Raw genomic sequence first — 14,603 nt, 5'->3', positions numbered from 1 at the left:
TATCAGGACCACATCTCACTCTAGATATCAGCTAGCATGGATCATACATTTCTAGATATGAAACACCCTCTGAAAGGAACAGATTATTAGTTCTGGGCATGTCATTTCTGAGTTCCTGTCTTGATCATTTCAGGTCACAGGAAGCTTTCTGTTTTGCCTTCTTGATCATCTACTTGTCAATCTGCCCTCACAGCTGTATTATTGCAAGGCCATATTACCATCATCTTGTTTACCTATTGGAAATTAATACCTGTGACATACCTGTATTCATTGCAGAATTCTGGTAAAGCAGCATATCCAACTTCACTGTGACCATCAGTGACAGGTATGTCCCCAACCAGTATGTCCCCAGTGGATCCCATCAGACCATTAATGGCAGACATGTTCCTGCCCCAGAGAAGGCCAGTAGTTACAGTATTGTAAGGTATTCTAGGACATTACCTGTCATTTCAGAAGATTCAGACATGCCAGAATTACCTACATGGATATTATTCTTCATGCCTGAATATTTGACAGCTCCTGGTACAAATGGACATCTTATCTGAGCCTAAAAAATCAACTTCTATGGCATGAAAGCATCAGTCTGCATTCTCATCAATGACAATTACCTCTGCTGTCATGTGGCACACAGTTCTGTCTTGGTGATCAGGTAGTAAAGGAACTTCCCTCAGCTCTATCTCAATGACCTTCACATATGCCATTAAGTGGTTCATTTTCTAAATGAGATGTCTGTGATATCAGGTGGATGCCAAAAATGAGAATATATTCAGAACCACTATGCACATACCAAAATCTGAGCAAGAATATACAGAAAGTCCTTCCAGACTGTTTGCAGGAAAGCCCTGAATGCAGCCTCAATCTCCAGGCTGAGCAAAATATAACAGAATTTTACTTTAAATGCATGAAAATTCCACCAAATACAATGGTTATGAACCATTCTGATTGATCCAGAGATATCCAGCTCCTTTTATTCCCTCTTTCTCTCCCTTCTTTCCTTTTTCAAAGAATTTTCTCTGGTTTTCCTTACTGTCTCCAACCTTTTTGTGAAAAGCAAACTTTCACTTCTGTTGTTATGACAACAGCAGAAGCCTGGCCATACTAACTATCCCATGCCGCACTTCTCTGTACCTCTCACTGAAAATATTTTCAGATATAAAAAAATGTTCATTCCCTCTCATTTTGGTTGCCTATCATCTGTCAATGAGCGAAAGATATTCTTTACATGGAGTACTAGTAGCTCCCTTCTTCCTTACCAGAAAATGTATTGCCCAATATATACAGACAAGATTTCTCCTAACCTTTACAGCCCACAAGACAGCTTTGCCATAATGGAGACACTTAAGGCTCTACCTGTTCTGGGTCTGGCTGGGATTAAGTTAACTTTCATCATAGCAGCCTGTATTGTGCACTGCTTTGCATTTGTGGCTAAAACACGTCAGTGTTTTGTCCATTACTGAGCAGTGCTTGCGCAGTGTCAAGGCTTTCTCTTTTTCTTACTCTGCCCCTGCCACAATCCCCCCAAAAAGTAGGCTGGGGATGAACAATACAATGGGAGGAGTACAACTGGGACAGCTGACCTGAATCAAAGAAAGGGGTATTCCATAACATATGATATCATGCTCAACAGTAAAAACATAAGGAAAGGAGCTTGCAGGGGGAATATTGACAGTTAGGGTGTTTTACTTTGCAAGTAACTGCTACCTGTGCTGAGGACCTGCTTTCCAGAAGTGGCTAAACATTTGCCTGTGGATGGGAAATAGTCAATAAATTCCTTATATTGCTTTGCTTGTACACACAGGTTTGCTTCACTTATTAAATTGTTGTTGTCTCAACCCACAAGTTTTCTCACTTTTGCTCTTCTGATTTTTTCCCCCATCCCACTGCAAGGAGAGTCAGTGAGCAACTGTGTGGATGCTTGGTTGCTAGCCAGGGTCAGTCCATGACCAGCCCATGACATTACCACATTCATATATTCACAGAGACATACACAAAATTATTTCTCTCTCTCCCTTGTTTTATATTCATGCCTTCTTAGCTTTCTTTAAGTTTTCCTGTTTAAGCCATGACTTGTTGAGAGAACCATGTAGGCCACACCCAATATTTATAGTAAAGCAAAGGAAGTAGTACTCTCCACATTCCTACTGAAGAGAAAAAAAAAACCACAGCTACCATCCATGCTTTCATCAGCCTCTTCTGTAATGACGTCTCACTGCTTTATCCTATAGTCTGCTCTAGGCATATGAGCTGTGGTAGGCATATGAATTTGGATCAGGTAAGGGTACCTAGAACTTGTACTTTGTTGTGAGAGGGTGATAAAAAGGACAACTTCCTAGAGAGGAAACACTTAAGAGAACAAGACTCTTTGACAAAACCAAAGTATTTTATTGCGACCAAGTTGTGTTTTTCCTCTTGAAAAGTATAACAAAATTTGCTGGTCTCATAAAAGGCTAATAAAAAGAAACAAAATCTGAAAACTGCAGTCACAATATTTATGTATAGGGCCAACACACAGCACTCAAACTTAGGTACCAAAGTGCTCTCAGGTAACCTTAAAAAAATGTACCAAAGTCTAGCTGAGGAAGCTGGCTTTGGAAACTACAGAGCTTATTTTCTTTTCTCACAAAGACCATAAGACTGGTACAGGTTAGACAAGGAACTGTACCAACCCTATTATTAAATCATTTTGTCAGGCAATAGAAGAGGAATCTGCTGCAAGTTCATATCATTCAGGATCCATGATAATATTTCATTTATATCTAGATATGTGGGTCACCCGAACTTGAGAAGAAATATAGCAGTTCCCGGTTGTGGGAGAGAGGCAAGTCAACATCGGCCTGTCAGCTCTGTGCAGCCCCTGAGAAGCAGCAAGGCTTTGATGAGAAACAGGCCTTGGGAGAAAGATAGAAACTGCCGAGTTGTGCCAAGGTGGCAGAGGAAAAACAACAGACAGCTGCAATGCTGAACTGTGGGAAAGTACTGAACTGTGAGAAGTTACCGCCGTGTGAACAGCGCCTGAAGGAGAAGTTGATTGGTCTGCACAGCGCATGTTAGAGTGGTCTTATGCTGATAGGAGAAAAGGTAGATAGCTGTCTAATTGCTGATTTGCTAACTATGAAGAGCTTTAACCATAGCATAAGTATGTACTATTGTAATAATAAAGGGTCTTTCCTTTTTGCACTTCATGGAGAGTCCGTGCCTCATTTGCCACACACAGTTCCCACTCTAGCTAAATTCAGGCATATGGTTCCTATCAGGAAAAAAGAGATACTGTTTAGCACTCAAAGACATTAGGATTAGTAATGAGAAATAGCTATTAAAAGAAAATGAAGGGTGAATATCATGGGGATAGAGTTGGTATAACCATATACATCAGACTGTATATGTGCAGAGCTAGTGAAGTCCAATAATTTCCATCAGTTTAAAACCAACTAAAATAAGTACACAGGGATATACTGTAGAGAACCATCCTATATCAGCAGAAGAAAATAAACAAATACGTAATTTTGAACTGTAATTTATATTATTTTCTTCAGCAACCTAGAAAAATAAATGGCATATCTATTTCATGGCACTATGAATGATACTTTTGTCTTGGGGCTCAGAGTTAGAACTAGAAATTTTCAGGTTAAACAGTAAAAAACCTGACATATTCCATACCAAAAAACAAAAAAAAAAAAGGGGGAAGAACATTTCTCAAAACAGTAAAAAAGTACTCCAGGTGGAGATCATTAGTAAGAGTTTCAGTCTCATGCCAGAATATATTTCCAGCAATGAATAAGTGAGCAGGCTAGTCACATACTGGGTGACGTACTAAAAACTGTGCAAGTTATTTTACCTAACTTTCTTCAAAGTATTGTTGATTGAGTTAAAATTGGATTTCTATTCAGACTGATTATCTAATATGATAGAAAAATACACAGTCCAAGAACAAATTCAGATTTCTGTGGAAAATGAAACTGCAATGTGGGGCTATCCACTGAGACATTAAATATAACTATGTAATTGTATCTGCAGATGATAACTGTGATATGACTGAACTTCAACTGGTTTCCAGTGAGAACTTAAAAGGACAGATACTTCCTTTGAACTATTTAGAGGGGATAATCAGTTCCCACAGTACACTCTTCATAAACGCGGTACTCAAAACTTCTGAAGAAGTAGCTCAAGTGTGAAAGTCTCTGCCACTGAATCATAAGGTAAAGAGAGTTCTGAATATTGTCATTTTCACAAAAGAGAGAAACTGAAAAGCTATAAGTTATTTGAGGAGTCATAATTCAGTTGGAGCATTTTAATAATTTTTTCTTTTTTTTTTCCTTAAATGAAAGATTGCCAAAATATATTATTTTAAAATTTTAAGCTTTGCTTTCAATCCAGGTCTAAATACCTGTAAAAATTATATAGCTTTTTGAAATTAAAATATTCATAAGAGGTATATAAAATGTAGGATGATGATCCACTCAACAATGTAGTTAAGAAATTAATCAAAAATAAGTGACTAACAGCATCTACATATTTATTTAATTACTACTTATGAACAATACAAAAATCAATTTTCTATTTATGTTTTAACAGTTCTTTTCAAGAAAGATTCTGACTATGGTTAAGATTGACCAAAGGCATAACTCCAGCTTCACTAGCTGTCTTTATTTAAATTGTTATTTTCTGGTTTTCTATTTTTACAATAGTTTCTTTCCTGTGTGATGATGGGGTAGGCTTGAGCAGAAGTTTGGTCTCTTAAGTCGTGACAAAAAATGCATGTAAAGAAGTGTAGCAGTCAAAAAAAAATGGCAGGTGGAAACCATGACCTTTCCTGCCCTCCTGAAATAACCTTAACATGCCATACAAAAACCATGGATGGAGCGGTAGATTGTTCCTCCCATCACCCAAAAGTCGCAAGGTATCAGGGGATTTCATATCAGAGGGACAGCTGCCAATCAGGATCCTATAAAATTACATGTGTTGTGCGCACCTGGCAGGGGTAGAATACCTTTTAAAAGATTTATAATCTTTATGCTTTTACGATGTCTAAGCAGAGGAATACTGGTCTTGTTCCACAGATAGTGTCCCTACACATCTTTTAATGCTTTTAGAAGTTATAATGAGTCTCCACAGATACATGCGCAGAGTTTATCATAAATGAAGTTGTGTTGCTCCTGTACTCTTAAGATGCCCGTCTGAAGAAAATCCTATCAGGGTGCAATGCAGCCATATACAAATTAGAACAGCTGCTTTAATTTGCAGCAGTAACAAAAGTGTCTCCAATGAGCAAGAAAATATGTGGTGGAAAATGAAACATGTTCCAGATGCTTCTCAGTTTTGCAGAAAAATTTTTTGTTGCAGCTAAAGAACTAGAATTTAATATCTAGCATTAACATTTTGTATACCACTGAGTGATTATGTAAAACAAGAATGTGACCCTTGTCATCCAAAAGTCTGTATGTACTATAAAAATAATGACTACATTTTACAATACATTGATGGTCATGTTCACTTGAAATATTTGTATGCGCCTAAAATAATTGTTATGCCATCTTCATGCAGAAAAATTTTCTTTAAACTACTCACAAGAAAAGATAAATAAATATGAACCTCAGGTAAAAGTAGTAGTTTAATACAGCAGCAAGCTATCATGATTAAAACCAGAAAATGATTTATTAATTAATACCATAAACATACCTGATAAATCAGGTAAAGTAAATGTTTTGCATTATGAAAATGACAGGGAAGAATAAAGGTATGGTCATGACCCCTCTCAGGGTATACTACATGAACACAAGGTGTACAGTAGGGCTACTATGAGACAGTAGTCAAAGGACAGAATTTTAATCTGTTAACATTAAAGGCCAGTGTTGTGAAAGTTAGATGCCTGGACCAAGAAAGAAATCTCTAACTTGTAAGACACTTCAGATGCATCTTGCTGTACCTGGAACATTCCTCTTAGAATTGCTACCAGGGTATATAAAAGCCTTGACAGTTATGGAGTTAAAGACAAATGCTAAACTAGAAAACATAAAGCTAGTCATTTCAGTCTAAAATTTAATAGTCAATGGAAATCATAGCTTATTCTCCTGCTATAAATAAGACAAAGTAGATATGAAAAGGAACATAATGAGGTACAATGGAGGCTGATGTAATCTGAGGTAGCTCCTTTGGAATCAAACTGGCTTTACATCTGGTGAGGATCCTTTCCTACAGGTTGCTTTACAGACTTAAATAAAATAATGGACAAGGTAAGCAGGTGGTATAAAACATATCAGGGGAGTATGTAACAATAAATTAATAGAAGACTTAAAATGATGTGATTTGTTACAATTCAGTTTTCCTGACTCTGCTTTGTGGTATGACTATGAAAGGATCCTTACTCCCACAGTTAAAGAACCGGAAATGGTCAAGTAAGCCTAGAGAGGGGGATCAGAAGAGGGACATACTGAGTGAAGGAAGCACATATGGGCAAAGAAATTGACTATTCAGTCATAAGTAGTTTCATTATGAAAGAAAAATGAATTAAGATTGGTGTGAAGCAAAGACATGTGAAGAGATATACATATTCGTATCAGTTGTAATTGCTTCTGCTAATTTCCACAGGCTGCAAATCAATCCCTCATCCTTCTGAAAAAGGAACAAGTATCAAAACATTAATAAATAAAATGTCTTCAGAGGAAACCCATGCAGATGAAAGCCTGGACGTAACAGAGTCAGGTGAAATGGTTCCACTGCTTTCAGTATTGTCATGTTTCAGCAAGAAAATCCTGTTACCTTACAAATATCTCCTGCCTTCTACACCTTGAGTGTTCATCTCTAATTTTAGTTATGGTGAGTAAATCTTATCAGCTTTGTCAGACTACTTCTTAGATCTAGTATTTTTATTAACTCATCAATTGCCACGGAGTTTCTACACTGTTTCTAAACTGGCAAAGTTATTTTACTACAACAGAGCCCAGAATGTGTCTATTAGTATGAATCCACATTTTCTATAGATTTAATGAAAATAATCATATTTCAGATAACTTGATCTTAAAGAAGAGACATGGAAAGAATAGAGGTGTACTTTTCCTTTCACATTAAATAGAGAATAGCTTTCAACCATCAAAAGAACTAATGTAAATAAATGTTTTGCATCATCTAGTGTGGTTATTTATCTGTCTTATAGCAAGAATATATTTTAACTTTCTTAACTGATATAAAAATTAACAATTTAAAACATGTTAAATTTGGAAGTGTCCAATGAGTCTACACATAAAAATATTGAGCTCTTCCAAACTGGAAATTGAAATTTGAAAATTAAAATTTATAGTTATTTATGTAGCAAATTGTTGCTCATTTGAAAACAAATTATAACCTTCTGAACTGCATGATGATGACTGTTTCTTTAAGAGACAAACCTTTTATGTAACCATAGAAGAGCAAAGTATTCTAATTATTCTACTTATTCCTAGATATCTGTACTTCAATTATTATTAATTTAGTTATAGTTTCTGGCCAAATTTTGTTTTATGCACTGAATTACCTTACTTTTCTCTACACTGTCCCCACAAATGATGCTTTGCAAGGATTTTCTTGAATGTATTGTCAGATTATCTTAACCTCATTGTAGAACTTTGAAAAATGTCCAAAGAAACCAAATCCTATGTACTGCATTTGATCTGAACACAATTAGTATGCCCACAAACTACATTTGATTTTTAAACTACACATTTTTTACTTTATAAACATTCCTAGCTGTCTGACATGTGATCTGAGGACATCATCAGTGGGCAAGGCTTAGGCTGATTTCTTGATTTCTTGTGTGTTACAACAGCACATAACACAAGGGTGGGGCAAAGCATGATCTCAATGATCAACAATTATTTAACATGTTTGACAGAATTTCTCAACTTTAATTTTTTTATGAATTCATTAGTGGGTTTGGAGCACCAAGTCTGTTTTAAACAAAAAAAAAGATTTTACTATGAGGCAGGTCAAACTTTGCCATTAGGTACATAACAAAATCTAAAGTGATGGCAATGTTATTAGTACTTTCAAAATCTTGGAGGAAAAAAGGGAATATAGTCAATACAATGAGCTAAGAATTTATTATCAGTTCAGAAAACATCTTAGCAGTCCAAACTACCCAATTAATATAGAAATGCCTCATCAGTAAGACAATTAAAATTGTTCAGCATAAACTTTCTACTCCTGTTGGTGCTTGCTTTTCCAATATTCCTCTGGGTCCTAATGTCAATGATGGCAGTCTTCTTCAAGAAGCAAGCTTGTGAGCACCCTAGATTCTTCAATGAGAGGAGAATATTATTGATGGTGGGATTTATTCCTCCTTGGTCTTGGGTAACTTGGGTTTATGTTTGTTATCAGAGGTTGCTTCCTTCCCACTGCAGCCCAGCTAAAGTCTGGAAGTGACCCATCAGCTTGTCCCAGGATCAATTCAAAAAGCTGTTGTGTTTTGGCTTTTTTTACAAAGTGACTCCCTCAGTTTGCCAGACCATTCCTGTATGCAACATTGTCTAGCTCAAGCAGGTGAGGCAATAGCAGGTGTTAAATTGAGCTTATAGCTGTAGCCAAGGTGAGGCTAGATGGGTCCTCAGACACTGCAGCATCAGGTCAATTCAAGATCTGAGGCCTTCTACTGATAATGCTAAAATTATATCTAGTGATCTACACCCTTCCTATCATAGCTTAAATCTGGCATAAAGAGAGGAAGATTTTTTTTAAGAAAAATTGTTGACTTCTACCAGACTGGTGGATACATTCAGTCGAGGTGCTACTTTTCCATTTGGGAAATACTTTAAGGCATGTTCAAGGAGAGTATGAGTCTTGAACCTATTCTCTGTCCTGGTTCCCTTTTTCTACTACTTTAAAGTCATTTAGTAGTAGCCTTAAGGCCTATAGGAGCTTTGCCAAGAACTTCACTGATCAAGATATTTCTTAAAATGCATCTATTTAAAAGGATACTCTGAAAACTATTTAGGAAACAATGATATCAGATTTATCGCATAACATCAGTGGTATAAATCATGTTCTAACATGGGAGTGGCTACCTCAATAGATTAATTACTTAAATGTTGTATAGGGTATAAAATAAGTTCTCACTGAAGAAGAATGAGAGTCTACTGTGAACACCTCAATACAAAATGACTTACGTAGTCCTTTTTGAGAGCTGGGGGAGAGGATGAAAGGGGATTAACTCAGAAACTCTTATTTTATTTCTGATTAAATAAATGGACCTGCAGAATCAAGGGAGTTCTCTCAAAAAAATCAAATACTTAATTGAGGCTTGATACTTCTACTTTAGAGAGTTCAGTTTGTGTGGCTACCATCCAAACTTGGAAAGAAAGTCATGTTGTATTTTAGAAATGCATGACTAAGACATGAAAGCAAGTCAAAACAGGACACAAAGTACTTCAAAAAGTATAACACTAGTATAATAAAAGCAGAATTTTTTTTTTTTTAAAGAAATTAAACAGCTTCTCAAATTTGATCAAAAATGTAAAGAATTCATTTTTTCAGATAAATATTTTGTAAAAAAAATTATTAGGCAAAGGAATTATTTGGGGGAGAAAGCAGTCTGTTCAGTTCAGAATGGAAGATAATGCTCACTGACAAAGCAGAAACAGAAAGACACAGAAAAATAAAAAAGTAGCAAAGAGGAGTAGAATAAGGACTTTTATTAATGTTCTCAGGATCCAAGGTGTCTGTCTGATCAAAGTGATGACATAATTACTGATACAGTCATGTTTCTTAAGTTTGCCAACCTTTCTCAGGTTAATCAGAGGTACAGAAATTGAACAGTGGAGGTAATAACCCCTTGCTGATTTTCCTGCTAAAGCTGAACCCCCTTATGTGGGAGTGAGGCAGCCCGCATCACATGCTGACTGAGAATGACACTCCCAGGCCAACAAATGTTGATGCATCAGTGTACTATTCTGCTCTGTCACTCATAACACACTCTTCATCCTTCCTGAAGTACATGGTATGCATCTTCTAGGTGCTGTCTACCTGAAGATTTGCACAAGCGCCTTTTCTACCTGGAGTTAGACCTCGTGAGCAGTTTTGCTCTAAAATGTCTATCCTCAAAAGTTTCCTGAATATCAGACATAATCCCAACTTCAGGTTAAGACCTCTGTTTGTGACTCTCTGTAACCCTGTCTTCATTCCTCTTCCCACTTGCCTGTCCCATCCCATACTTAATTCAGCTGTAAGTGGTCCAGAGGCCAAAGTCTGTCATGACCCAGCTACATAACCTGTGAGGAAATTTTAAGTCATGCAAGAAAAGAAAGATAAGGTTACAGAAAAAACTATGACTGTGGATGCACTGATCAGTAGTAGCTCAAGTTTTCAACAGGAAAAAACAATATGGAAGACCATAAAATCATTATTAAAAAAAAAAGAAAATGAGAATGAAGGACAGCAACTACGCAACACACAGAATCTTTCCTGAGGGCAGCTGTGGTTCACCCTTCCCCTCCTGACTGATGCCTGGCCAGCAAGCAAGGATTCTTCAGGCAAACTAATCCTTAGCTCTTTAAATTCTAGTTATCTTTAGAGTGTATTTGTAAGTAACTAGTTCATATATATGTGTATATTTATATATGTATGTACGTAACTCTCTCTCTTTTGAGAGTTTTTGCATACAGCTGAGAGTGCCTAAACAAAGTCACCCAGACTGATAAAGGCATGCAGTGTTATGTTAGAGAGCTGCAGGTGATTCTAATTTTTGTGTGCCTTCTGCATCTGTATATAAATATTCACTGCAAGAGATGAAAATAAATTCTGAATAAGGTTATTTTACTTTCATAACAGTGAATTCCAGATGGGTGGCTGTCTGCTGGGACTCTGCTATTACAACTGATCAAGACATGGAAAAGAAGGAATGGCATTTAAGCAATCTTATACATGTGAGAGGGAAAAAAAAATTTAAATACCAATTTCTGCAAACAGTGTGAATGCTATAAAGTTCAGAAAGAAAGACAAACTCTGTTCTTAATTTCACTTCAAAATGGGATCTAAAAACAGATATTCATGAAAACAAAAATCTTCTCCATAAGTGTGAGCACATAGAAAATTACGGTAATAATATATTGAACTCCTATCCAAAAATCATACTAAGCACTGTGTCCAGTAATGCTACACATCCTCACATAACTTCTCTGAAACATACAATATTTATTATCCCCTGCTTTCTTCTTGGTTCCCAAAACAGTATTTTAAGTACAAAACCACCTAGGTTTTCAAGGTCTGTATTAGACTTTTATTATTAATATTATAAATTAAATTGGAGGGGTTTATGTGCAATTTGGGGCTATGGGTGATGGTATGGAAATGTATTCCTAATACATAGATTTTGAAGAAGTCTTGAATTTAGAGGCTGGTATTTAGGTAAAGGTACTTCACATTTTGCAATGTACTTTAGTATGTTATTTAACTTAGTACTCATTTATCCATGTGATTCCATTTACACTAAATTGCTTCATGATTTCCTTCACACAGTAAATTTGCTTGCAGAGACAGATTTCAAGATACATATATTGGAAATTCATGTAAATCAAGGAATATAATGTAAGCACAAATGAACAGGGTGACAACACAAAATTCCTTGTTAAGCATTCAGGCATACCCAGAAATGACTACGTAATTATCTGCAGAAACAGGGTAGATTCTATCTGAATTAAATAGTGCAACTATTACAAAATGTTGTAATTCTTCCCATCGACAAATATGATTTTATGCTAAAAGCTAAGTTCACATAAGAAGAAGTTGCCAAAGTCTAGCTTTTACAGGTAATGCTCAAATGACTTTTCTGTCTTACCATCTCACCATGGATAGTCTAAAGTTTTGTACCTACTTCAACTTTCAATACTAAAATTTCCTAGATACATGACAATTCATTTTTTTATGTTCATACTACTTACTCTTGGGGGAATAAGTGGCTATTTGTGCCTAAACTTTAGCTGATTCTTGTAATTAGAGATTTCTTGAAATAGATAAACAGAGTTAAATTTGTTTTCAGCCTAACAGATCAGGACCCAAACAAACTACATTAGCCATTACTTCTGCCAGTTACAGGAGGACGTAGTGAGAGTATGCTGAATTCATGCATTCAAGATTCTCTTCCCTCTCTGAGAAAAGGCTCTTCAGAACTGCCTAGAAAGAACATGTCCTAACTATTATGGATTAAAGTCTCAAACGAGATGGGACTTTAAGCAATTTCTGTTGAAGCTAGATGAAATTTAAAATTTGTGGATCAGAAAGAAGAACCTAAATGAAACTGTAAGGTTTATGGTTAGAGTGTATGTGGCTGGTTAAGCAACAAAATTTCTGGTCCTTATTTTAAAGACTATAAGTGTGGGCGGTTTTGTGTTGGGTGAGGGCTGGAAGTGTTATTCAAAAATTAATATATAGTACAAAGACATAGGATCAGAACTTACATCTACCTGTTCTCAGGTAAATAGATACTGCAAGTTTATGAAACTAAAGAGTTACAGGCTTTTTTATTTTATCCTTAGCCCATCATCTTCATCAGAAAGCACCAAAAATAATCCAATTTAGAGAGTATATTCTGGTTATTAAGACATTCTGTTGGAAGAAAAAAAGGGAAGTGTGAATTAATATCACCTACTTAATCATTACATAAAAGGTACAGGGAGTGAAATCTCTTTGGCAGCTACTTTCTGAAAGAAAACACTGACTTTGTATTCTGGGGTGAAGAAAAAGGGATGGACACATAACTTTCATCAGAAGACTTCAGGTTGAGAATCGTCCCTAAAATAGGAAAACAGGATTTATGATGCATCTCTGTCATAAGCTGTGTTTGTTTCTTCTCCCATTAGTCAGTTTAGGCAGCTTTTTGTTTCACATGTCTTTAGATAACTCCTTACTCAATGAACAAGGCAAGGAGGAAGTATTTTGCAATTCTTGTTTTTCCTTGTGTATGGTACAGAAAGTCTGTCCTGAGACTGAGAAGTTCAAAGCTCTTCCTGGATCTTTTTATACATGCTTATGGTCCAGACCTTGAAAGATATAACATTGGAAACTTTAAATGAATTCCCAAAACCTGTTATAAGTTGCCTAATACCAAGAAGAATTTTAAGAGGAACTTAGAATTAAAATATATATACTTTCCAGGTTCTGGACCATAATGATTAATAAACTCTTAGGATATTAAAATTTTCCTTCTTTTTTCTTATTGGTTTCCCCTTATTATTTTTATTTAAACTAAGAGAAAACCAACTATTTTCTCTTAAATTTTGAGATCAGTCATAAATATGTGATGGTCTTTTACTTGTTTCTTTTTCTGAAAGATACTAATTTGTGTTCCTGAGACAATACTTCTTTATGCTGACAACTGTTCATAATTCATTTTTTCCATGAGTATTTGATGGATTCTTAAGCAGATTGTAGCACAAAGGTTTCATGAATTTAGAGCAAAATATGGTTTTATTAACAAAAATTCTGTTGCTCCACCACAGTACTGTATAAAGTCAGTACAGCTTCATGTTCTCTGGGATAAGGTGTCATCTTGAAAATTCTACTTTTTAACTACATTTTATATATATATATATATACTTAAGTCTTGTGTCATTTTTGTGTCAGATAAAGTGGTGGGGTTTTTGCCCCTCAGGATTTGTTGTGGGTTGCCCAAACATGATACTTCTTCACTCTCTTTGAAAGCCTTCAAGATTCTGGACACCCAGCTAATATCAGATGACATGATTTCTTATTCTCTCATAAATACTGTGCAGTCCCTGGAAGAAAAGTCAATTTAATGGTTTATCTCTTTTCTTATTCTCTTTTACTCTGTATCTTATTCTATCTTGAAATTTTCAACTTCATCCTTCACTGATCTCTTATTTTGCAGTGTTCAAAATCTTTTTTGAAATGTGGTTAGCATCTCTTAATACACATATCTATTTCAATTTTCTCTTTCCTTTCTAATATCCCCTTTATCTGTTTTACTGTTTTTCATCATTCTTCTCAGATTTCTATCTCATCTCTCTCTGCATTTTTAATATCCTTTTTGTCTTTTTTAGCATTCTTCTCAAGGTCTGCAATTCACAACTTTCCTTTTCATTTGATAGCTCTTAAAGGAAGATTTATCTAGTAATTTCAGAGAATGTTTATTTCTGTTAACTTGATAATTATATGACATTAAGTTATTCAACATAACCATCTACTGTAAACTTCTTAAAACACTAAACATTTATTTTTAATTGATTCCTTTCTAAATATCATTACATTTATTTGTAAATCATCCCTTCAGATATGAACTGCTTAAAATTAAACATTTATTCTGTTACTTACTCATGCCTGACTGAAAAAGATTTGGACAAACACAAATCCAGTGACTATAGTACAATTTCACATTTCAACTAATTTTGTTTTATATACTGCATTCACTGTGCAAATGGCAACTTTTACTTGGGTCATTTTTTCTGATTTCCAGGGCGCATTGCCTCAGCCTCTCCTATCCCTTCCAAAACTCCCAATTTTAATATATCCAACTTTCATGTTTTCATTTTATACTATGCCTATTCCAATCAATCTCTGTGCTCTTAAAATCAGTCATAACCTAAACTGTATTTTCTCTATAAACCATCAGTACTTATCTGAAG

This window comes from Strix uralensis, chromosome 5 (genome assembly GCF_047716275.1).
Source record: "Strix uralensis isolate ZFMK-TIS-50842 chromosome 5, bStrUra1, whole genome shotgun sequence".
Lineage (NCBI taxonomy): Eukaryota > Metazoa > Chordata > Aves > Strigiformes > Strigidae > Strix > Strix uralensis.
The sequence above is the reverse complement of the archived record's forward strand: the minus strand, read 5'-3'. Positions refer to the sequence as shown.